This window comes from Panthera onca, chromosome A1, assembly GCF_046562875.1.
Source record: "Panthera onca isolate mPanOnc1 chromosome A1, mPanOnc1 haplotype 2, whole genome shotgun sequence".
NCBI lineage: Eukaryota > Metazoa > Chordata > Mammalia > Carnivora > Felidae > Panthera > Panthera onca.
Genome location: NC_138339.1, coordinates 150,372,064 through 150,397,797, shown reverse-complemented (window position 1 = coordinate 150,397,797; position 25,734 = coordinate 150,372,064).

The window sequence follows — 25,734 nt, the reverse complement described above, 5'->3', positions numbered from 1 at the left end:
AAATTCATTTCATTATGAAGATTAGGTGTCTGTTGGTTGATGAAAATACAGACAGAGCGTGCACAAAGAGGTACGTTCACCCAGAACCACAGGGTGGGAAAGCTTTGTGCTTCTGGGACCACAAAGAAGGCGAGCATGTGTTCTGACGTCGCCAGGAGAGTAGCATTGAACAGAAGCCAGAGGACGTCTGCAGGTGTCAGAGCAAAGGAATTAGGAAGGAGGAGGGAGCTGACTGTAATTAGGAGGAGAGAGACGTACTCGAGGGGAGCTGCCTACCTCACTTCCGGTGGAGGCCAGCCTCCCAGCCTCCCTGTGGGCCGCTGTCTCCATGCAACTAATGGGCCTCGTTGCCCCCCGCACCAGAGCTGGCGGTGGTGGGCCACCTGTCATCGGCCCCACAGCCCTTAGCCGGGCATGGGAGCTGCTTTGTGTTTTCTCTGCAGGTGACACAGCTTTGCAGTGCATCTCCTTGAACACAGACTGGCTCAGAACAAAGTTGTCTTGTAGCTGAGGCCTTAAATTTCCACCTGTCAAGGACATCAGAATGGGACAATGGAGTTCACCACTGGCTGGCCAGGACCGGAGCAGGACTGGGATTGAAAAGGGGATAGTAAATCAGCTCTTCCTGTCCCCTGCTGGTATAGGCAGTCTGGTCTGGTGACTGACTGATCAGTCCGTCCACCTACTTGCCTACACAGGCACCCGGGTCTCTTTTAAGGTGGGTAATTCAGTGGCTTTTAGTGTATTCACAGAGTTGCGTGACCATGACCTTTTCACATCTTAGGAAAAAACCCTCATGTCCATCAGTGGTCAGTCCCCAGCCCTCCTTCCCCCAGCCCCCAGCAAGTTCCAGTTTACTTTCTGTCTCTGTGGATTTGCCTAGTCTGGGCATTTCATACAATGTCTGGAATTGTACAACATGTCGCCTGTAGCAACTGACCTCTTTGACCTAGGTCATCTGTTTGAGGTTAATCCAGGTTGTAGCGTGAGTCAGAAAGCCAGGCCAAATAATATTTCACAGTATGGGTAGGACCACATTCTGTCCATGCAGCAACTGGGGGACATTTGGGTTGTTTCCACAGTTTGGCGGTGACGGGTAGTGCCACCGTGTGTAGTAATTGTGTGGTCGCGCGTGTTCACTTCTCTTGGATGTATCCCTGGAAGTGCTGTTGCGGGGTCCCATGGCGGCTGTGCGTGTAAGGGGGGCGCTGCCAGGCTGGTTTGCAACCAGATCGGAGCCCTTCATGCTCCCCCAGCAGTCCTCACCCGCACTTGTTAGTGTCCGTCTTTTCCATTACCGCTGTGCCAGCAGGCCCGAGGGATGGCTTGTGCTTTTGATTTATATTTCCCTGGTGACTAGAGTGCCTTTTCATGTGCTCATTAAAAACATTTTTTAATGTTTTTTTAAATTTATTTTTGAGAGACAGAGAAACAGAAAGTGCAAGCAGGGGAGGGTCAGAGAGAGAGAGGGAGACACAGAAACCGAAGCAGGCTCCAGGCTCCAAGCTGTCAGCACAGAGCCCAATGCCTGGCTTGCCACAAACCATGAGCTCATGACCTGAGCAGAAGTCAGCCACTTAACCAACTGAGCCACCCAGGTGCACCTCATGTGCTGAGTTTATAAAGTGGCCATATAATGCTGATTGGATTCATTTAAAAATATTTTTAAAATTTAAATTCTTTCACTAGCATTAAAGTCTATGCACTCTGTGCTCTTTTTGGTTTTTAAAGAAACTTTTTTCTTTTCTTTCTTTTTTAATATTTATCTATTTTGAGAGAGAGAGAGAGAGAGCAGGGGAGCTGTAGGGAGACCAAGAAAGAGAATCCCAAGCAGACTCTGCACTGTCCACAGAGAAACCAACAGGGGGTTCCGACCCACAAACCCTGAGATCCTGACCTGAGCTGAAATCAAGAGTCGGATGCTTACACAAGTGAGCCACCCAGGTGCCCCTAAGCCAACTTTTTTCATTCCATGCTTTTTAACCTTACAACTTTCAGGAATTGGCCTCAGATTTTGTAAAATTAAAATACCTTCTTTTTCATTATTATTACTTTTTTTTTAAGGAAAACATATCTCAGATGGATACAAAAATTTGATTTATTTTCTAAATCCCCAAAACTGAAAATATAGGTTGATTTTTTAAGATCAAGATATACATTTGCATAGAAAAGATTATTTCTGTCATCTTGTGCCTGAGGCTGACTGTCAGACAGCTTCAGAGGGAGAAGCCACCTTGTCTAACTTTATAGCCTCACTCTTCCAGCAGCTGAGTGTCCTCAGAATCCACAGGTTGGCTGTGACTTTAGTCCCTGTCTTCTGGTCTCCTTGCGATTTCAGTCAATTCCATAGATTTCCATGAAATCCCTCCCGGCAGTCAGATCTCGGTACTGAGACGTGTGAGCCGGGGCCTTTACTCTTAGGTAGTTTCATTTCAGGAGGGATCATTGGTCCTTTACTGTATTCAGTCATTCAGTAGTTACTGAGAAACAGAGGTGGCACTAGTTATGATGGTGGCCACAGTGGCAATGGAGGCTAACCTTTACTTGGCACTTACTTTGCTCCAGGAACTTTTCTTTTTAAGTAGGCCTCACACCCACCGCAGAACCCAGTGAGGGGCTTGAACTCTCGACACTGAGATTAAGACCTGAGCTGAGGGGCGCCTGGGTGGTCAGTCAGTTGAGCGTCCGACTTTCCCTCAGGTCATGATCTTGCGGTTGGAGCCCCGCATCAGGCTCTGTGCTAACAGCTCAGAGCCTGGAGCCTGCTTCAGATTCTGTGCCTTCCTCTCTCTCTGCCCCTCCCCTGCTTGCGCTCTGTCTCTCTCTCTCAAACATAAACATTAAAAAAAAAAAAAAAAGATCTGAGCTGAGATCAAGAGTTGAACATTCAACCTGTTGAACTACCCAGGCACCCCGTGCCAGGCACTTTTACAGACCTTTCCTTGTACTGTCTCACTCCTCCTAAGGTCAGTGCTGCTATCCCCAGGTTTCAAATCTGCAAAGCGAGGCATGAAGAGATTCAGTTGATAAGGGTCTTCATCTGATGCTCAGAGCTGGCATCCGCACCCAGGCTGTCTCCTGCTTCCCTGAGGGCATTTCTCTCTCCTGGGGAGAGGTGCAACAGGACATCTGAGATCAGAGACTCCAGACCACCTGGGCTGAGTCCTGGGCCCTGGACTCTTCCTCTGTCTCCTCTGCGGGCCTGCGTGGGGACAGAGTTCTTAGGGGTTCCCTCTGCCAATGCACACTCTTTATGGATGACATTCTGACTCCTCACTTGCAGGGGTGGTTCCTGCCCTCCTGCTGGGCTCAGGGGTTCTGGCCTTCAGCAGGAGGGATTGAGGTGCTGAGGAGGTAAGTAACTCGTCCACACTCCTGCAGCTCAGACCTGGTGGCAGTGAGCTGCTTCTTTGTTCTGACTGTTTTCAACACATTGCATTAGATTTGTTTTTCTGTTGAGTACAGCAGAACTGTGACCCAAAGTACTTCAGAATAATTTTTGTCCCTGGTCGAAGCCACACCACTGTCCCTTGCAGTTCCAGCCCTGGTTTGAAGGGCAGTGTTGTTCACTGCCTAACGTTTGACCTTAGGCTCTCAGTCACCCCTCAGAGGTGTGGACACGGCTTCCAAAAATAAGGGAAGGCGTGTTTTTGTTTATTTTACCAACCCACTCTGTTGAGGCATTAAGGTTCATTTCCTCTGTCCTAGGCAAGCAACATCCTCTAGTGCGCTGTAGAAGCTGCCTTCGTGGCCAAGCCTGTGTGGTGGGTGCCTGCTCAGGCCACCATGTTGTGGACATGCTTTGCCCCAAACATTCCCATCCTGACCTGCAAAGAGTGTGCCAGGTGGAAGAGGGAGCGGCCAGAACATACAGATTTTCCCTACCCCAAGACTGAGTGTGGTCAGTGAGGGGCTGGGGAGACAGTGTCCCTGATGTGCTGGGGCCTAGAGGTCTCCCACCCTGTCTATGGCTCAGTCAGGCCCTGGGGACCTGAGGACCCTCTGCAAATGGGAGCTTTGCAGTCAGAAAGTCTGGTGGAGAGCAGATGATAGCATTAGGATGGCAGGGACAAAGGTCCGCCTCACTGTGCTGGACCGCAAAGCGCTCAGTGCTGCCCAGGAAGGGCCTCGTGGACGGCGGGCACAGGCCCTTGTGGTGTTGCGAGGTTTCACAGGTGGTTTTCATTTGGGACTAAGGTGTTTCATTCATGCAGTCTGTGCCCTGTACCACTTTATCCCCAAGAGCACAGCACCGAGAACGAGTCCTGGGTCTCCTCTCCAGCTTTGCCTTCACATCAGCAGGTGGGGCTGGGTCAGGAAGACCACGTGTGGTGGTCCCTGAGGCTTTCCTGAGGCGTGATCACACCCCTGCTCTTAGGTTGGCGTTTGATGTGGCCCCATTGCTCCCTCCTGAGCGGTGCATGTCTGGTGCCGTCCAGCTGTGTCGTCCTGTTCTGGGGTCTGCGTGAAACAGTGGCCTTCCCCAGGAGAAGTGGGCCTTTGTCAGAGCACTTCAGGCCCAAGGTCTGTAGGCGCTGTGGGGCCGTCTGTGCTGTGTGGATGAGGTGGTGTGACCTGCCAGGTTAAGGGACTCAAGCACCAAGTTAAGGGTGCTGCTGGGCACTGGGTCCCTGCTGCATGCCCTCTGTGGGTGTCTGCCTCTGCCCAGTGAGTTGACTTTCTGTAGGGGATGCTGATTAGTACCCAGTTTAATAGGGGTTCACTCACCATATCAGCTGGCTTTCCTCGGACCATCCGTTCTCCTGGGGTCGTAGTGCTCTATGGATGTGGTCCATGGACCCTCCTTGGTTACGCTGGGCTTAGGTGCGCGAGTTTGGACCGCAAATGCTGTCCGAGGTTGTGGTCCTCAGTGTGCTGTGGGTCTCACAGGCATGGCCCTCCTTTAAGAAGCTGCGTGTGTTACCGGGGGACAGCGGGGGTCTCTGGGATCAGTTGCTTCCCTGACCTCACCTTACAGGTGGGGAAGAAAGGGCATGAGTGGGTGCATTTACCCAGGTGGCTGCAGGCAGTGCGCAGGCAGGCCTCCAGGTCACAGCATCCTCATTGCAGTGACTGAGTGTTAGCACATTTCAGGGCCTTGTGGAAGCCGTGTCTGTCATTCACCATTTGTCCACCTGTCTGTCCGTTATGTTGCATCTCCTGGTTTTCTTCAGACGTTGACTCCAGCCATGTTGTGTGCAGCTCCCTCTCTCCCCTCTCTCCCTCTACCCCTCCCCGTCTCTCTGTATCTACATCTGAGGCATATAGATTTACCTGTGTTGGGCTTGGGGGTGGCCGGGGCCTCCTGCCCAGGGAACACGGCCAGAGGTCATGAAAACATGTGACCCTCTGCATTTTTAGCCTGTTCAACAGCGTGGCTATTCTCTCTGGTGGTTCCACCACTGCCTTCCATTCTGTTGCTAAGTTGGGGGACCTGCTTGCTTAGATCTTTCTCCTCAAGACAGACCCAGAAAAATTACCGGAGCTTCAGACTCCTGCTCTCACCTGATAAACTTGCCCTTAAGTGCCAGCTATGGGAGAGGGATGCTCTTTGTATCTTGCACAGGCAAGGTGTTTGGAGCCACTGCGGGTTGTCTAGGAAACATGCCTGTGGAGGGCTGCGAGGAGGAGGGGCTGGAGCTCCAGCACCAATGAGAGAGAGCAGTGAGACCATGCAAATAGAAGTAACGAAGTGCTCATCTTCAAATAAAACAGTGTAGGTGAAAGAGGGAACAAGAAACCAAAGCTTTTTCAGCAGAAGAGCTTCTCTTTATAATTTAACCCTGAAATTGACAAGGCAGATGCCATCTTTACTTTGCTTCCTGTGTGGTTGGTTCTGTTCCAGAAGAAGACTTCCATAAGGAAACAGGAGCAGGTTGTCTCTAAAGACCTCTGGAGTAGCTGCCTGTCAGCGTCCTTTGTGCTCCCAAGTAGACTCTGCAGGAGTCCCCATGCTTGGTCTTGCCCCTCACAGTTTGTCGTCCACACGCTCCTCTCTGTGGGACAGGGCTACCTCCATCAGCCTTGGTCACAGCTGTGGGCTCCTGGCCAGACATCCACCTCCCGCTGCATGCCAGCCCACACAGCGTGTGTGAGTCTTCTCTGTGGCGGTAGTCACTTGGCTTGGAACTCCCTTGATAGGGTACAGAGGACATCTCCTCCCCATGGCCTGTGTCCCTGTGGGTCAGAAGCTACAACTTCTCAAGAAGAAAGGAAGAACCGTCATTTAAACTGAGCCCATCCCTGCCACCGGGAGACCCCATGAGATAGGGAAAGACTCCTTTCTCCCCAGAAACACTTCTGTCTTGCAAACACTGCTGAACGAAGGCCTGCAGATGGGTTCTGGAAGTCAGAACATCTGGGAGATACACATCACAGACGTGCTTCCCTCGCACAGATTCAACCTGATGTGCTGGGCCAACAGACAGACACCAGCACGTGTACGTAAGCATGTGAGACTGGGCATGGTGAGCAGTTTGTCCACAGTTCACCGAGGGAGCAGGTGCCCTGCAGAGAGCACGACATGGGAGCCGTGACACCAAGGACTCTTCCCTGGCCCATCTCGGACCTCAGTGAGAGGGAAGGATAGGTCTCTTCATAAAGCATGGTCTCTAAGTGAGTCAGTTCTTATCTGCTGTTCTGAGCAACAGTGACGATTCTGAGGTGGCCCAGCCAGCCTGAGGGCCCACACGGAGGCCCATGTGGCCAGAGAAGTGATTGCCAAGCCGTGATGGCCCAGGTCCTGTGGGATGTGTGAGCCATTAGAAGGGCGTTGGATTTTGATCCGGAAGAGAGCGGCTTCTGAAAGAATGTGAACGTGACTTACTCTGTAACAAGGGAGGAGCTGTGTGGATCTCCTGTGACGAGGGGAAAAGGGAGGAGCTGGGTGGATCCTCCATGATGAGGGAGGAGGGGAACCCAGTGGGTCTGGGAAGAACAGCGAGGTCAGGGAGCTCACTCAGGTGCTGGCTCAGAGCACGGTGGTTGGATTTGACTGGTTTGGAGGTCGATCTGAAAGGGTTTGCTGGGAGGTGAGATGAAGTTAAGAGAGGATGTGGTTGCAGATGACCCCACGGTTCCCTGCGCTCGCGGGATGGATGGTATCGCTGCTTCAGAGAAGGTGGTTGGGGAGAGGCTCCGGCTTTGGAGAGACGTTGGGAACCCCACCTTGGATGTGCCCTGTGGGTCCACGAGAGGTGAGTCTTCTAGAGGCTGATGCAAGCGTGCGTGGAAAGTCACGGAACAGCAACCCCTGCTACACTGATTCCACCTTGCCTCTCTGTCTGGTTTATGGCGCAGTTTTGATATTTCCACTCGCTCACGTTCCCCATGAACACCCAGGATGGGGGTTTGTGGTGAGGGGTGTGTGGGAGCGCACATGCACATCCGTGGGCCAAGTAAGTTAGCGGAGTTTCAGCCCCGATCGTTCCTGAGCGTGGCCACAGGCCTGCCCACCCTCTGCTTCCCTGCCATAGCCTTGCCAACTGTCAAAGAGAGACAATACTTCTAGCTTTTCTTCTTGTTGGGAGGCTAATGATTGAGTATAGTACAGTGCTCGGAAGTCTTTGAAATAAAATCACAGAGTGCGTGTGCATTATTATTATAGCTCTGATGGTATTTATATTTAAATCATTATGATTGCAATAATAATACACCATTTTGCCAATAAAACACAAAACCACTTCAGAAGAACATGCTAAAATGATAGCATTTTCTGGGGCCGGGCAGCGGTATCTAATTTTGGGTCTCCACAGTTGGCTTTGTGATTCATATATTATGAATCTGCAGAGAATAATCCAGGCTGGGCAGCCCTGCCCAGGGCAGTGGGTGTGGAAATACGTGGTTGGTGTGATTGTACCGGGAACAGGGGGATGTCAACATTGACACGGATGTATTTCACTTGGGCTGGGGGCTATCACCAGCCTTTGATGCTGCCTTTGTGCCCGCAGCGCTTGACTTTGTGACAGTGCATCTGAGGGCCAAGTGCCTTTTGTCAGCTGTCCAGTTAGGCGGGCATGTAAGGCAGGCAGGTGTCTTAGCCGTGACTGATGGGCTTTCTTTCAGATGCATGGACCAAATTCTAAACCTGAGGGATGTGTGCTGCTTGGAGCACAGGCAAGAGTGCAGAACTTTCTTTAGTGGGAAGTGCTCCGGGGCCCGAGATGTGCAGAGGCTGCCTCTTGATGCTGGAGGTGATGCTGGAGGCCAGCTGCCCCCTTCCCTCTCATTTCACTGGGAATCTCTCTTGGCTTATTGGAGTTGGACCAGTTATTACATTTAGCTGGCATCTCCAAGGAGACAGAGTGGAGAGAGGAGGCTGTTTAATATTAATTTTGGAAACTGAGCCCATGGCCTGTGGGCGTCCAGTGGGGCAGTTGTCACCAGAGGCTCAGTGACAGTTGCTACCAGAGGCTCGGTGATGTCACTAGTGACCACCCCTCCTTGACCTTTGCAGCTGATGTGATGTGCAGCTACCCTCTGTAGCTTGTCCTTTTGCTGACCACTCCCTCCCTCCTCAGAGTTTTCCCATTGGCCAGCTCAGGATGGCAGTCCTCCTGGCCTCACTGCCCTGGTGTCCCCCTCCCCACCCCTGTTGCCTCAATCCTAGGTTGTCAGAACCCTCTCTGCTCTCCTGCTCCACTTGGGTGGCCTCTTGCCTGTTGGTGGCTTTACCACTCCCATGTTGTCCGATGTGGTGGTTTTTCAGCAGGTTTCGGAACCTCCTGAAATGATACCAAATACTCCACATTTGTTTTTCTGGAGAGGGGAGGCATCGTTTTCAGCAGGGTTGGATGGGGGAGGTCTGGCCTGCAAGGTTGTGATCTAGTGTTCTCAGCTGCTAGATTTCAGAATGGCCCCAGCTCTGCTCCCCTGTGTCTCCTTGCCTCCTGGGCCAGTCCTGCTAGGTGCAGGAGTCGCAGTGTGCCCTTGGGGCCGATGCAGCATGCTGTCCCACAACTGCTACCTGATGGTGTCCTTTGGCTCCAAACAGCTGTCCTGTGCCCCATTTGGACACCTCAGAGGGGTCCTGCCCTGCTCTTTCCCTTCCCCCTCAAACTGTCCGGGTCTTGCCCATCCTGATCTGACTGCTGGATCGGGACCCTTTCCTTACCTGTCACCCTGCCTCTGGCCTGGCTTCTCAGCAGCTTGTCCTGGCCCATGTTCCCAGACAAGCTTTCATCCTGTGGGGAGGGGCATGACCTGCCTCAGCAGCCCCCACTGCTCCCAGTTACACGGCCTCCAGGACTGTCCCTGAGGTTGTCAGGTTGTCACCCTGGCCCCTCCCACTGATACACTGCCCCTGCCAGCTTCCTGGCCTGACTGTGACAGTGCCCCCTGGGCACTGAAGGACCCAGGTGGGGACTGCTCCCATGTGCAGCACCACCCGCACCCCGGGTGCACTCTCCTTCTCCATAGTGCTGTTGCCCTCAGGGCGCTGCCTGGGACCAAGGGTGTCAGGGAGGCCCCTAGGCCCTGTGGGTCACTGTCTTAGTCCCACAGCCAGAGGCCCAGATGCAGTGGGATGGCTGGCCCAACACAGGGCTCCCTTCTAGTGCCTTCCTTTAGATTAATTGAGTTCTTTTACAAGTCTGTATTATCTCCTGGATTGTCTCTTTACTTACATGTCTTTTTAATTTTTTTTTTTTTTTTTTTACTTTTTAGAGCTTGTTCTAGGGTTTACAGTACATGTTTTTAACCTGTCACAGCCTAGCTTCCAATAATACTTTACCACTTGACACATGGCATGAAACTTCACAGCATAGTGCGCCTGCTTCCTGTCTCCTGCCCCACAGGGCTCATGTGTGTATGGCCCGCTGTCATAGAGTTCGATTGTGGGAGTTATCGTTTGGTTTTTTACACAAACTTTAGATTTTAGAGCAGTTTTTGAGTTGTAGAAAAGTGTAAAAAATAGTCTGAGAGTTCGCTCTGCCCATAGACCCTGCTGTTAATGTCGTACCAGAGAACATTTGTCTCAACTAAAGAGCCAATATTGGGAAATTATGATGACCTATATTTAGATTTCCTTGGTTTTTTTTCTCATGCCGTTTTCTGTTCCAGGAGCCCATCTGGGAAACCATGTGACATCTGATTGTCATGTCTCCTCAGGCTCCTCTAGCCTGGGACAGTTTTTCAGATTTTCTTGATTTCTAGTGACTTTGGCAGTTTGAGTACTTGCCAAGTATTGTGTACAATGTCCCTATATTTGGGTTTGTCTGATGCTTTTCTTGTGATTAGACTGGGGTTATGGGTTTTTGGGTGGAATGACACAGAAGGAAAGTGCCCTTCTCATCCCATCCCGTCAAGGGCACATGCTATCAACATGATTTATTGCTCTTGGTGTCGATCTTGCTTGCCCGGCTGAGGTGTGTTTGTCAGGTTCTCCACGGAAAAGTTACACTTCCTTCCTCCCCTTCCCTCCTGTCCCCTCTAGCAGTAGGTCACAATGCACCCACATGTCCTCCTCCAAGTCCTTGAGGGTACAGTGTCTACATAAGTTATTTAGAGTTCTTCTGCAAGAGAGATTTGTTTGTTTTCCCCATTTGTTAATTGGTTCAACCATTTACATCAGTCTGGACTCATAGATTCTTGTTTTACGTTTTGGGTATAGTCCAGTACTATGCCATTCTGTTGCTCATACTTGTTTTTTTAATGTTCATTTTTGACAGAGAGAGAGCACGAGCAGGGCAGACAGAAAGGAGGACATAGGATCTGAAGCAGGCTCTGTGAGCACAGAGCCCGATGTAGGACTCGAACTCGCAAGCCATGAGATCATGACCTGAGCTGAAGTCAGATGCTCAACCAACTGAGTCCCCCGGGCACCCCAATTGCTCACACTATTTCAGGTTTGGCCACTGGGTGCCCTTTCTGTTGGTGCCGGGGCCCCTCTGTGTGTGTGTGTGTGTGCTGGTCCTCCCAGGGGCCCGGCTCCTCCGACTGGAGCAGCCTCCCAAACCCAGATCTGTGTGCGTGGTGTGCCCGTTGTTAATTCTCTTCAAGTAGGTTGTAAGGCTGGACAAATACCTGTTTTCATTTACCCCCGTCTTTGTCATTACCCGTCTTCTTCATGTCTTTGTGTAGCTCTTTTTTTTTCTTTATTAAAAAAATTTTTTTAACGTGTATTTACTTTTGAGACAGAGAGAGACAGAGCATGAATGGGGGAGGGTCAGAGAGAGAGGGAGACACAGAATTTGAAACAGGCTCCAAGCTCTGAGCTGTCAGCACAGAGCCCGATGCGGGGCTTGAACTCACGGACCGTGAGATCATGACCTGAGCCAAAGTCAGACGCTTAACCGACTGAGCCACCCAGGTGCCCCTTTGTGTAGCTCTTTATTTCTACTTTGTACCATGTTTTTTTCCAGAAGAACTTTCTTTAGCCCTTCTTATACTGTGGCTTTTGTTTGTGTGAAAAAGTATTATTTCTCTTTGTGACAGATGTTTTAACTAAGTAGAATTCTGGATGGACAGTTTTTTTCTTTCCCTACTATAATGATGTCATTCCATTGTCTTTTGTCCTGCATAGTTTCTGTGGGAAATCTGCTGTAATTCACATTTTTGTTCCACTTGCTAGAAATTCGTAGAACCCCCTGGAATTAGCCAGTGCCAGTGAGAACATTTATTGAGTGCTTACTTGGATCGGGTGCTTTGTTTCCCATGACTCTGCGTGTGCGTTTCTCCCCAACCCCTTCGACAGGGAGGTGTTGCTGATGGCAGTAAAGGTTATAGGAAAGAAGCCGAGGGTTGTGGAGATGAACAAGTCTGCTCACAGCTGCTTCCAAGAGGCAGGGGGGCTGGCTGCCTGACCCCAGAGCCTGAATCCTAACCAGAGCACTCCATTCAGACCATGCAGAAGCTTGAGGAGCAGACAGAGCTCATCCGCATCTGGGTAAAATGCCATTTTCATTCTCAGACGTGCTAGGGCATTGCAGTGTGGGAGATGGCCCTATGCTGCATTCCCGCTTAGCTTTTCACAGGCTCTGTGACTTTGCGTGTGTCCTGTGGCCTTGCTGGGTTTACCTTTTCACCTCTAAAATGGGTGAGGGTGGCTGGCTGCCTGCCATTTGCTCTGGGTTAGGATTCAGTTATGTGGCCTGTGGCATATCAGCTGCATAGCGCCTGGCGCTGCAGTCAGCCCATGGAGGGTTTCTTTGTTGGGCTTTGCTCAGGGCACATCAGTTGAATCGGTGAATTGAGTGCTCAAACCACATCGATTTCCCCATTCACGGCCTAGAGTTGCAGCTTACAGTGCACACTCCAGTGTCCTGCCTCATACAACATCCTCTGATCGGCTCCTCCTGCTGTGCTTGCCTTTCTGGAGCATGGCCCTAGCAGCGTCATTTCAGAGCTCACTGAGTGGCTTTCTGTGGTTCCTTACTCAGATACAGAGTGCTGCTACCCCAGAGCAGTGACCATGGGTGGGCCCCCACCTTCCTCCTGCCTCGTACCTTCTGTCTGCGGTTCTGAGAACCTGCTTCATGGTCATACCAACCTCAGGGCTCCTGTGAAGTGTACTTCCTTTGATTAAAACCTTACTTCCTAGAATCATCTATATTAAAAAATAACAACAAAACCCCATAGACCTCATTTAATAGGAAATACTTTGTAAACCATAAAGCCCTGGGTAAGCATTTGATGTTTTCATCTGTGCTCCTGTGTGCCTGTCTCCTCCACAAACATTTTTAAGTGCTTTCCCTGGGCTGAGCACCACACCGGGCCTGGGGCCCTGGTTCTTGGGGAGCTCCCAGTAGCCCAGTGTCTGCAAGCAGATTTCATGGTCGTCCTTCACTACCGGGGAGGCAGTGTGCTTACTCTGGGGCTGTGAGTGGTGGGCAGGACAGCCGTCCAAGGAGGGCCTTGGCAGAGGAGGGAAAAGGCGTGAAGCAGACAAGTGGCACCCGTGAGCCCTGGGGTCCCTGCGTGGGGGTTGTTGCTGGTGGCTGGGGTTTCCTTGTGGGGTCCCAGGGAAGCTATGGGACAGTAACTACTCAGGAAATCAGTTGGTTGGGAGCACATACCTTAAAAACTCTGCCTGTTTATCATTCAAGGCCTGAATCTGTGGGCTCCCTCCTCCATGAAGCCTGCCTAAGCCTCCCTCCTCGGAGGCCAGCGGTCTGGTTGCCTCTCTCTCCATCCAGCCTGCAGCCAGTGTGCCTAGGGCACCTGTTCGGTGACTTTGTGCAGGCTGTCCCTCCCCAGGTCTTTGGGAGCCTGCACTTTATTAGGCAAGACCCACACGAACATAGATAGCTACACGATTACTGGATGACAGTAGTGATAGAGATTTTCCAAAGGAGAAGACCAGGCTTGTGTGGGCTTGTGTGAATGTGTTTAGTAGACAGCGGGGTGTCCAGTGAGTCCCCCAGGCTTGCTGAGTCCCGTCCCCTCACTGCCAGATGTCACCAACACCGAGCAGGTAGGGTTGTTGAAGATGGATGGCGCGCTGGCCGTGTGCGACCCAGCGCATGGCATCTGGGTCATGATTGATGATGAGGGGAAAATAGCGTGGTCAGTAGTTAAGTCTTGCCTTTTGTCTCAGTCATCTCTCACTTCTAAGTCCCTTGAAGGGAAGCCCCTGTCTCTGTACCTGCTGCAGCCCCAGTCTTGGGGTGGAGAGGGGGAGCGTGGGGAGCCAAGCTAGGGGATTGGAGGAGGGGACAGGCCACAGCAGCTGGACCGGGTTAGGTATTAATGTCTGCATTCAGCTGACTGGCTGGACAGGACTGAGGTGGGTCATCTACATTGCAGATCTCATTGAAAATAACGAATACAGCAACTCCTGAACAATTTTTGCATAAGTTAGAAACATGTTTCAGGATGTTCTATCCATGTGAGATGGGGATGACTGAGCCCCAGGGAAGGGTAAGTAGAACAATCTGGAATAACCAAGGAAGAGTTTCAAAGGGGTTATGCTTGTAGTATTTTATTGAACCACAAAATGTTATTTATAACCCATGCCAGGGGCAATTAAACTCATTGATGATTAAGAAAGTTTAATAGTCGAATAATAAGATGCAGTTCTTGACAGTTATTTTTTCTCATTTTGGAAGCATATTTTATGAGTCTAATAAGGGTGTGGAGGATGCACTGTGGAATATATTGTGGTGTAATTATGTGGCGGTGATACAATATTCAGTGTAGTGTTAGGTGCTACATTACTTACAAAAATTAAAATACCAATTATGGCTTTCTGATTTATTATTGAGGTGGTGTGTTAATTTTGACTTGCCCCAAGCAGGGTTAATTAGTACATATTGACATATTTGATTAAAAGTCCCCTACTGTTGAATTGAATAAGAAAGGTCAAACAAGTAACTTGTTTTCCCTGGCCACCCCAGCATGGTGTCAGAATTCCAGCAACTTCCATGGGCCTACCTGAAGGGTTTGCTTGGATTGGTAGCTCCTTCCACGCCCTGGGGCCACTGAGGCCTGCCCCCTATTGTTAAAGCGGCCCTTGCCTCTCTCCTTGGTGCGTGCCAGGGTTTTGTGTGGTGTTTCTCTTTAAGAACCACTTCTTAATGTTTGTAAAAAGCAAACATATGGTTAAAAAATGCTTTTTAGAAAAAGCAGAGATGTTACAAAGTCGCAAACACAAATGACTAATAAACTAAAAGTGTAGCTTTGTAAGTAATGAAAATGCAAATTGAACCAAGAACGCAGTTCTATTTTTGTCTATCAAATTAGCCACTATTAATAAGGCTAATACTCGGTGCTTTCAGGTGAGGTGAGATTGACACCCTGTAATCTTCCAGTGGAACTTCTCTAGGAAGCACTTTGGCGCTCATTGGAAGGCCCGTCGGAAGGCCGGTGCCTCCTTGTCTGCAGGAAGTAGAGAGAGATGCCGGGGAGACTGGGGTGTGGGAACTCATGCTGTGGCGTTTGATCCAGTAGGAGCTGTAGACGGCGCCGATGCCCAGCCTTCAGGGGAGTTCCAACCAGTTGTGGGTCAGTGATGTCCATGCAGGCTTAAATCTGATTTCCTAAGAAATGCTTTTCCTCTTTTAATGTTTATTTATTTTTGGGAGAGAGAGACAGACAGAGCGTGAGCAGGGGAGGGGCAGAGAGAGAAGACAGAATCTGAAGCAGGCTCCAGTGAGCCCGATGAGGGGCTCAAACTCATGAACTTGAGATCATGACCTGAGCCGAAGTCAGATGCTTAACTGACTGAGCCACCCAGAGCCCCAAGAAATGCTTTCTCAAGAAGGAAAATGTGACCAGGGTATGAATAAACTGATAGGACAGAAAGCTTTATAGGTAGTCTCAATTCTGGGTTATTAAAAAAATGTGTGTACATATGAATATTATGGACTAAATTGTTTTCCTTCCCCAAATTCATCTGTTGGACATCTAAGCCCCAGAACGTCAGAATGTGGCTAAATTTGGAGAGACGGTCTTTACAGAGACAATTAATGTTAAGCGAAGTCATAGAGTGGCCCTAATCCAGTATGAATCGGCCTTGTAAGGAGAGGAGGTCAGGACACAAACACAGACAGAGACAACCCTGTGAAGACACAGGGAGAAGACGGACTCCTGCAAGCCGGGGAGGGACCAGCACTGGTCACTATGGGACCTCTAAACCTGAAAGATAACGAATGTCATGTAAGCCACCTGGTCTGCAGGACTCTGTACAGTGGCCCTCGCAACCAAATACAGTGACGTGTATCAAGGGGTCAGCGGTGCCTGCATGGCGTATTGATGGATGCTTTGCTCTTCCTTTGCATACTTTTCTGTGTCCACTGGATTATTTACAAGAATCAAGTATTGTCACAAAAGCTCGTGTATTGTCACAAAAGTGTTGTTAGGAAGGTTGCTTCCACATCCGGATCGCGAGCTGGAGTAAGCTCCTCTTCTGGAGGCCAGCCTGGTCACCCCTAAGGGGGACTTGCCCTGGGGTGTACGTCATGTCTGCTCCAGCCCCAAGGCAGTCTGATTCTCAGGGTGTGGTGTCAGGAAGGCATGCGGAGGCTGTTGTCCGCAGGCCAGGCAGGTGCTCCATCTAGTGAGGTGGCAGCACGGCCACCAGATGGTGAGCGCAGCCCAGTGTTGTGAGGGAGGGTCTGCCGGGCTCTGGTGGGGCATCTCTCCCCTCCCCTGTCATGTGAGGGCTTCAGTGGGGAACCACCGCGCACCCTTGAGCTCTGGCTCTCTGGGATCTGAGATTTTCTGAGATTTACATCCTCTCTGTTGCCGAGGCTTGGAGCCGGACCCAGCCTGAACCAGGTCCCAGAAGGATGCCCCAGGGGTTAGTCCAGAGGAGAAAAAGGAAGCCTGAGGAGGCAGGGCCACAGTGGTGGGGCCCAGGAGGTGAAGCGGGGCAGTCAGGGGCTCCCTCTGACATCTGCAGGGAAGCATGAAAACTTCATAGGATGGTCGCGGGTGGACGGGGGGAGTGGTCTCCAGCTTCTAGCCAGCCATGTGGCCAGTATAGGCATCAAACGCTGGGGTCTGTGGGACCCATTGAGAGCACCCCCTCTTTGCCTGTGCATATGACAGTTTAGAGAAAATGAAGGCCTGGCAGTGGAGGCAACAGTCGCTCTGTGGGTGCTGATGTGGAGCCCTGGGGAGGCCGTCCTGGTGGAGGGTGGCACGCACCCATACCTTGGCCGAGAGACAAGCTTGCCTCCACCAAAAAGGGACAGCTGTCCTGGTGAGGCATGGGGCGGCGTCCCTGACAGATGCTGGAGATAGGTTCTCTGTAGAAGGAGCTCTGTGCCCATCTCCCCACCAAAAGGCCCCCCACAGCTCCTGCATTCCAAGTGGGAGACAGTGCTGTGACGTGGCAGAGCTGTGGGAATGCCGGGACATGAGCCCCCAGAGGTAGTGGCACAGTGTGTGGTGGCTCGTCAGCAGGTCCTGAGGGCACCGCCCAAAGGCCTTGCAGTTCCTTCAGTGTCCATCCATGCCTGGGGTCCCCTGGGGTGGCACAGAGCCAGAAGCTTTAAACCCAGATTCGGTCTTTCTTGTTCCCTTGTGGCGGGGGTCTGGGGGCTGGCAAAGCTTGCCACCCTGGCCCTCCGCAGCGCCCCCGGTGCCCTCGGTCCCACTGTGTCATCAGGTGGGGGTGGGGCCCCGGCCGTGTCCTGCGGGTGGCACTCGTGCTGTCAGAGAGCTGTGATTTATGGGCAGTTGGAACTGTGCACGTGTGTTCACTCGGTGTGGCCCCTTCTCCTACCATCAGGTCCCTGCGGGGCTCCCGCCATGAGCTCTTCGTGTGTCGCAGCACCACGTGCCCAGGCCCTTCCCTCGGGGTTCCAGGAATACAGTGCCTCATGGCCCCGTGCAGCCCCCTGCCCCTCCTTTGACTCCTCCCAGCGCGAGAGGAACAGGCACTCCTTTCTGGTGACCAGAACCCTCTCCTGTCCTGGCCGGGCTTCTCGTGCGTTTGGGCTCTTGCACGAACCCCACGGAGAAAAAAGATGTTTTCCTTTGATCTCCACCCCGGGTCACCTTTTCCCTCTGACTGAAGTGTGGAGCTTTGCTTTTCATTAAGTATGAAACAAGATCTGTATCGGCTGTGGCCCACTGAGGCAGCCCCACGATGAGAACGTGTCCCGACTGTCCCCCGCTCCCCCCCAACCCCCCAGCCCTCAGCCAGCATTTTTCTGCTGCTTCTTGAACTGCAGGGCCTGGGGGTTGTGGCCTGCCCTTTCCAGGTCATATGGTGAAACAGTAAAGGGAAAACGGCCCAGAAGCTATGTGAGTGACAAGTGGGGCATTGGCTGGGGTTCCCATATGTCGGTTTTGTCACCATCTCTGTCCGCGGTCACCCTGCCAGGAGGGAGCGGACAGCTAGGAATGGGTGGTGGTGGGGAGGAGATGCCTCGCAAGGGGGGGCTCCTTGGACTCAGCCGCCTGGGGGACGTGCACTGCCCTGGAGGATGGGTGTGGGCCGGCACAGCCACCCCTCCCTGGTCTGCAAGGCCTGCAGGGGCCCAGGCTGTCCCCCTGTGGCCACACACAGGCTGGGGGCCTCGGAAGGGAGGGCCCACCACTTCACTCCCCTACCCCTGGCCTCTCTCTCTAGTGCTGCACCTGCGAGTTCACGTGACCCTGCTTCTGCGCCGGTTGGAGCTGACCAGGGCCCCCCTGTCCCCACATCCTCTTTTCTAAGCATCCTGGCACTGTCACTGTGCTCACTTGTGCTTTGGTACATTTCTGTGTTATTTTAGGTTTCTGACATATTTCATGTCTTAGGTCCTTTTGAACATCAGCATGGCCTTGGCCTTTTCCGATTCCCTCATTGTATTGACCTGAGTCCATGCGTGCCTTCGGATTTCAGTTGGCTCTGTGGTCCTCAGAGCAGACTTGCGTTACTTCGCCTTCTGGCTCTACCCCCAGGCACCAAATGCCTCTGTGATGTCCAGTTTCCTTGCGCAGTTTTCTGCCCACACGCAGATCATGGAGGGTGGTGTCAGAGGCTAAGACCTGGTTTTGTCTCCAGTGCCTGGAGAAGGCGAATCCCAGTGGCAACTGGCTGCTGGGGACCGAGCATAAAACAGGTCAGGCACCTCAGCTGCTACTTCCAATTGAACCAGTTCTCTCCCTACTATGACTGACAGGAGAGCCAGGTGGCCTGTGTCCTGCTCGTTGGAAGCATATGTCGCTATGACAAAGGTTGAACGAGATGCAGTGTTGGACCAGAAAACAGAAATCTGTTTTCTCTTGGCATCTTTGTGACACTTGGCTCCAGGGCCCTCCCACTGACCTGTGTGCAGGTGCAGGCACAGCGCCTGGTTAGTACCCTGTGCCCCGTGCTGAAAACAGCAGGATGACCCTCTCCACCGAAGAAAATACATGTTGTCAAAACAACAAAAAACTCACTTCCTAGGCAGAGAAGAATCTCATACAGTCAGCGGGAAATGACCAGAAAGTGATTCAACACAGATACAGGCCTTTGAGGCTTTGCTGGGGGTCTTCGCCCCTTCACTTGCCCAGAAGCTAGTGCTGGTTGGGGTTGGTTCACCTCTTATCCCAGGTAGTGTTAGTGCCGAGTTCTGCCCTCTTCTCTGCCCTGGAGAAAACACACTCACTTGTTACACTGGTCAGTACACGAGAACAGTCTCACCTGCAAGAAGCCGGTGAAGGATTTCAGAAAACATAGTGGATGGCCATTGGGCATCACCTGAGTGGTGTGGACCCGTGCTTGGGCTCACCCGTGACTGCGCCCTGCCGATCACCTGCAAACCACAGTGGGTGTCTGTGACATCCTACCTTCACACGGCAGTCAGATCTTTAGGTCTGAACCACCCGCTGTTAGGCCCAGCCACTGAGCTTGTACCCACGTGACACAAATACAGAAACTGTGTCAGAAGTCGCCGGATTGCCCCAGGGTTTGTAACATCTGGTGCTGCGTCCTCCATCATGCGTCTTACGATCCAGGTACAGACAGGACAAAGAAGCCCAAAAGCCATTTCTCAGGCAGTGTGGTTGGTGGGGACCCAGAAGACTGTGAACCCAGCCCCTCGGTCAGCGACAGTTTCGTGCCACAGAGGCTCTGCTGGCAGCAGGAGGGCTAATGATGCACGGAGAAACAAGTGTGTGCCCCGCAGAGTTTGCTGGTCAGATGGGGTGACTGTGTGGGGACCGTGACAGGTTAACCCAGCCATAGTAATGTGGGTCGCTTAGTCTCTTGCGGGTTTTCCACAGTGAGTGGGCTCCTGCATGTTTGGTGAGCCACCTGGGTGGAGCGCACATGCCCGAGCCTAGTGGGCAGCCTGGAAGAGGTGCTCTGCCATGTAGTTCTGCCCGTGCAAAGTGTGCTTTCCTGCAGAAGACACAGGTGTCTGAACCCCAACCAGGGAGAGCCCTTCCTGGGGTGAGGAGAACCCTCCTCCTGCTTTGTGAGGCCACCAATGGGGACCAAGTGAATGAAGAATGATTTCAAGGAACAGTCACAAAGACACTTGTGGACACAAAGTCATACTTCACCACAAAATACAGAAATGCACATTAAGCCTCATTCTCTTGAGTTGTTTGTGCCTTTGCAGTGAGCGGAGATGGGAGAGATTGGTGGGGACAGTGGTCTTAGAAGACACGGGCTGTAGCATGAATCGTGAGCCCTCCTTAAAAGTGTTCCTCAGTATCTGTCAGGAGCCCTAAAATGCCCTTAGTCTTTACCTGCTGATTTCATTAGAGATGTTTATCTCGAGGAGCTGATTCTCAACGTGGATCACATCCTTCCTGAATGAAGGACGCTTATGGGGCATTCCTTGTTGTAGGAAGGGCCTGCGCGAATAGGGCTGTGGCCCGCAGTTGGTTCCACAGCCTCCTGCACACCTTCCTAAAGCATGGCTCCAAGTAGTGTCCACAAATTGGAAAATTCTCATCACAAATGTCAGATCTCAACAGCATACAAATTTATCTTTACAGGGCAGCTGTAGTCCTGTAAAAGCTGAGCAGAAAGTATGCGCAGAAAAGATTGGAATGCAGCCCTGAGCCCCGATGTTCCTGAGGCCTGGGTGCTCGTGGTGCGGCCACCATGTGGTGGTCTCCCGGCCAAGTTCGTTGGCTCTGAATGGAACAGCCACGGACCCTCAGTTCCCAGTGTGCTTTCGGTTTACCTTGAGGGAAATAGAAACCTCCTGGGACACAATGTGCTCTGTGGGCTCCAGCAGGAGGGGCCGTTGAGACCCCACTGTGATGCCAGATCTTCGGGACTGGAGTGTGGGCAGCAGCGGTTGCTGGTAGAGGGGGGAGTGGACACCCCCCCTACCCCCCCCCCACTGTCAGCTGTCGATTTCCTGGCAGGTGCCGAGGCGTTGCCTTGTGCTGTAGGTTGGAGCCCTGGCTCAGTGGCACCTGTGTAGGAAGGCCTGGCAGCCTGGGACACCCACTCTGTCTGCAGGCTTCTCAGGGCAGGGAGGGGACCCGCAGAGCTGTGTGCACATCAGCCGGCTGTTGCTTAGCAAGGGGTTTCTTTGTTGGCCTTTTCCATAGTCGTGCCTTCTCAGTGTGCAGCGGCTGCACTGGCCCTCCTGACTCCGGTGACATGTAGCATTCATGGCGGTCATCAGCCAGGGAAGGGAAGGGCCCCATATTTTAAATGAAGTTGGCATGTTCTTTTCAGGGGGACATGTTTCTTTTTTACTGACATTCGGAGCCACACAGTGGATACAGTTCTTTACAGCAGGAGTAGGTTTCAGAAAAGGCAAGGAAGTGTCCCATTTTGCTCTGACCTTGTGGTCCAGTGCACAGACCACGTGTCCAGATTTTGTTTGTCAGTGCCACAGGCCCTTTCCATGGTAGTGTTCCACCGGTTGGGATAGTTACAGTGTAAGCAGTATTTTACTCCCCATTTATGGTTCATCTGCTGGCTGTAATACAGAGGGAAGAATGTGCTGAAATGTATTAATTCCTGATTGATGGGCTGCCAGGGCATTGCCAGGGCTGCTGAAATCCTGGCTTGCCAGCCTGGCTCCTGGCAAGGCCTTGCCTGGGGAGTGACCACAGACAGCCTGTACACAGGCATGTGCGAATTGCTGCAGAAGCCATGGCCATAAACCTCATTTTAGTCTTTGTGCGTGAAACCCAGAAGCTGGGCACTGGGGAGGGCCACACCCCAGTCTAGCTGTGAGCTGGGTCAGAGGACTCCCAACTGGGGTGTAAGTAGCATGAAGGCACGAGTGGGCTTTGGGAGTTGATGTGTCTGAATGACTGATCGAGGACCAAGAATGGAGAGTGAAAGCAGCTTAGTCTTTTGTAAATGGCCCCAGCCGGCATTGCCTTGTTGGAGCTGTCAGTGAGAGCTGGAGTGTCCATCAGTTAGAGCAGCAAACTCTTCCAGTTAGCCGGTACTCTCAGATCCTACATCATCTCCACAACAAAGGTATTTGGAACATGGCTTTCTGCAAGTGAATTTCTTGGCTTTTCGCTGTGCTATTATTACTGGTAAAGTGTGATGGCATCTTGTGCAAGTAACCTCCCATTTCACCATCCAACTTGGGGGGCACATGGGTGGCCTGCTGGTTCTCATTTAGCACCAGGACTCGCGCCTTGGAGCCCAGCCACCAGCCAGACTGTGAGCCATGCATGCGAGGGCCAGGCCATATTCCGCCGCATCCCACTGCTCCCCTCACATGCCTGGCACACGATCTGGGCTCAGTGGAGCTCGTGGCTTCTCAAGGGCTCTGACATCTTCTGTCAGGTGGTTTTTCAGAACCCATTTATCGTTTCCTTCACAGACGATCTGTTGCCCATTACTGGTATCGCAGTGGGTATTTTAAACGTTGACAGTTGACCAGTTTATAAAACAGGTGAATGCTGTACCTCATTATATGTTTTTGAATGTGTTTATGGCTAGTGCTGTTGACCATTCTTTATGTTTTGAACTGATTTACTTTTATAAGTAACTTTCTTGGGTAGTTTTCAGCAGGCTTATATATATTTTCTCATTGCACAGTAATTTTTGGTAGAGTTTTCACAAATGCAGATGTTTCCCCAATTTGTTTTGCTTTCTAATTCTTTTCCTACTTGACACCATTTAAAATTTGTATATGGTGACGTAGACCAGTTTTCCTTATGTCCCGGACTTTTCCTTGGGAGGGTTTTTCTCACCTGTGCACACGAGCAGTCAGGAGTCTCGGGGTGACACTGCAGTCTGGCTGTCATCATCACCCTGGGTGAGATGTCTGCTCATATGTTTGGGTGACATTTCAGCATGGGGAGTACCCCACATGCACCCGTTGAACCCCCTGGAGGTCGTGCACCCACACTTTCAGGAGCGCGCAGTCTTGTGATGGTCAATCTTCCTTTCCATTTGGATATATTATTAATGGTTTGAGTGAGACAGCATTTTGCTGATTGATTTAAAGACCCATTTATCCTTCGAGGAATTATTTTTGACTTAATTAGGTTAAAGGGAGTAAATCAGTTTAATTGATTGATTTATAATCAGTTTGTGCTTTCAGATTATCATGACTCAGGCAAGCTTACTGTCTGTATAAATGTCTGCCATCTGCCTTCTGAAGGATGGGAGTCTTTATGGTCCCCTGATGGCAACACAGCCCAGGAAGAAGGTAGCCTGCCCCTTTCTACTTGTGTTTCTTTGTGTCCCTAAATGCTGTGACTGTATGTGACTGAGCACTTTCGTCCTGTGACCTGACGAGAGGTCCCCAGCACCTCTGGTGGCCACTGCGGGCTCTGAGGACACTGGGCCCCGGGGTCCTGGCCCCTCACCTGTGTGTATGTGGAGGGCGCGAGCATGCAGCATGGTTGGCTGTCTGTCCTCCCCCCCCCTCCCTTCTCCTGGCTCCGTACCACTTCCCTGTGGACATCGGCAACCTGTGTGCTCCTCAGACACTAACTGCCCTCATGGTCCAGGTCAGCGCCCCTCCTGTCCTGGTGCGCACGTTCTACTGTGGGGAGGCAGCACCGAGGCCGCGTCACTGAGCCCTCCGAGTGGCCTCCCAGTGAGCTGAGCACCTCAGCCAGGCTCCCTTCTCTCCTCAGAGCTCCAGGGGACCGGCTGTTCCTCTGAATGGGGACACAGATGACTTCATACACTCAGCAGGCGTCTGTGAAATGTCCTCTGTGTGCTGCGTCCTGGGTGTACAGTGATGGATTAGCATCCTTTGTTGGGGAAGTCTTACCAAGTTAGACAGCGGACTGAGAGAACAACCTTGCGCAGCCAGCTTCCTAGTTCTTTCAAGCAGTCGGAGGGGAGTCGGGGAGGGCCTTGCAGGAGGCGGAAGCTGGTGCCCAGGCTTGCTGGGGTGTCTGCTGTAGTGAGCTAGGGGAGGGCAGTGTGAAGCCACAGAGCCGCGTGGGGACCTGTAGGTGGTTGTGCGGGCAGAGGGGATGGTGCGGGAGGCCGTGGCGAAGATGGTGCAGGCAGGGCGTGTTGCAGCGGGCCTGTGCTGGCCTGGAGAGCCAGTGTGCGTTTCCTCCCTAACTCTGGGCTCAGAGGCACTACATCACCATGCAGCCATGGCAGAGAGCTTACAGATCGGGGCCTCTGACCCCAAGAGCACAAGGGCTCCTGCTCCCTCCTGGCATGCCTGTTTAGATGTGCACCCCCCCCCCAGGGCCCCTGGGTCCAAGCCCTGCAACATCCAAAACAAAGCTCTGCAACAGGAACACCTAGATCTACTGATTTCACTAGATAAAAACTCCCATGTCAATCATATTAGGATGTCCCTGAAAGGGGACGGCCATCTCGCCAGTGCGCCGGTAGAAACAGAAGGTCAACCAATCACCGAGCAACAGCACAACCTGGCATGAAAGAAAGACCCACCCGAACCTAAACCCGGAACTGCTGCAGCTTAAAAACCCTACCCCACCATACCCAGGCGTGACTTCCCTGACTCCTCTCACTCCCTGAGTCATGGAACCTCACCCGGAACCTTAGTTCCCAATAAAGCCTTAAACTGCAAAAAATTCTTTTTGACTCTAACTCCTATCTTTACCCTGCCCAATGCCTGACACTAACATTTGGTGTTGAAACCTGGGAGAGGTGGTAGCTCTCCTCCCTTGGCGGAACTCCCCCCTCCTCACCAAGCCAGATGCCAACCACCCTACTCTCAAGAGCCTACAGGAGCTGGTAAGTAGGACAGACCCCTCCTTCCCCCCTCCAACTATGACTGACACCCACGAGAGACGTCTTGCAAGTCAGTCTCTTCTCCCCCACACGCCATAAGGCCCGCACGCCGAAAGGCCCGCACGCCAATAGGCCCCTTATTGCAACTCGAGGGACGCCTCGCCTTGCCACGCCAATGGGGAGTAATGAGTCTAAACCGACTCCATCTCTTACCCCCCTCCAAAGTCTGTTAAAAACTTCCGGCTCCTGGGCTTACAAGGCGAACTTCGTGGTAACTGACTCGTCCGCCTTTGCACTGTAGTCTGGCCTCAAAACAAATTAGATAACGATTTTCAATGGCCGCCTGAGGGGTTTTTATAATACCAAATCTTAACCGATCTGGACAATTTCTGCCATCAGCTGGGAAACTGGGGAGAAATACCCTACATTATGGCCTTTTGGGACCTCAGGTCTCGCCCCCACTTATGTTCCTCCCGCCCCTCTGCATGTATGCTCCTTATCCGCCCACAACCCCCCAACGACCCCACCTCACCAACTTCCCCGAACTCCGACCCGTTAGAGGATCTAGCCACGCCACCCACGAGCCCTCGCCCCCCTCCACACTCCAAACCTCCAGCCATCCCGCTCGCTTCCCATATCATCCCAAACTCGTGCTCAGGCCCCAGCCAGCGAACAGACCCCAGTGGCCATCTTACCTCTCCATGAGGTAGCCGGGCCTGAAGGCCTGGTTCACGTTCATGTCCCCTTCTCCCTCCAAGACTTGTCTGCAATTGAAAAGCGACTAGGGTCATTCTCAGCAGACCCTACCCAATACATTAAGGAATTCCAATACCTCACCCAAGCCTACAGTCTCACATGGCATGACATTCATGTGATCCTCACATCTACCCTCACCCCTGAGGAGAGGGAGCGCATCCAGGCTGCAGCCAGAGAGCATGCAGACCAAACCCACATGACTGACCCCACTATGCCCGTAGGTGCCGATGCTGTCCCGGTGGCTGATCCCAATTGGAACGACCAACACGCAGGCAATGGTCACCGGCGCCAGGACCAGATGATCCAATGCCTACTACCAGGCATGAGGGCAACCTCAAGCAAATCAGTAAATTTTAACAAACTTCAAGAAATAATACAAAACCCCCATGAAAACCCCGCAACCTTCCTTAGCTGGCTCACAGAGGCACTTACCCAATGTACCAGACTAG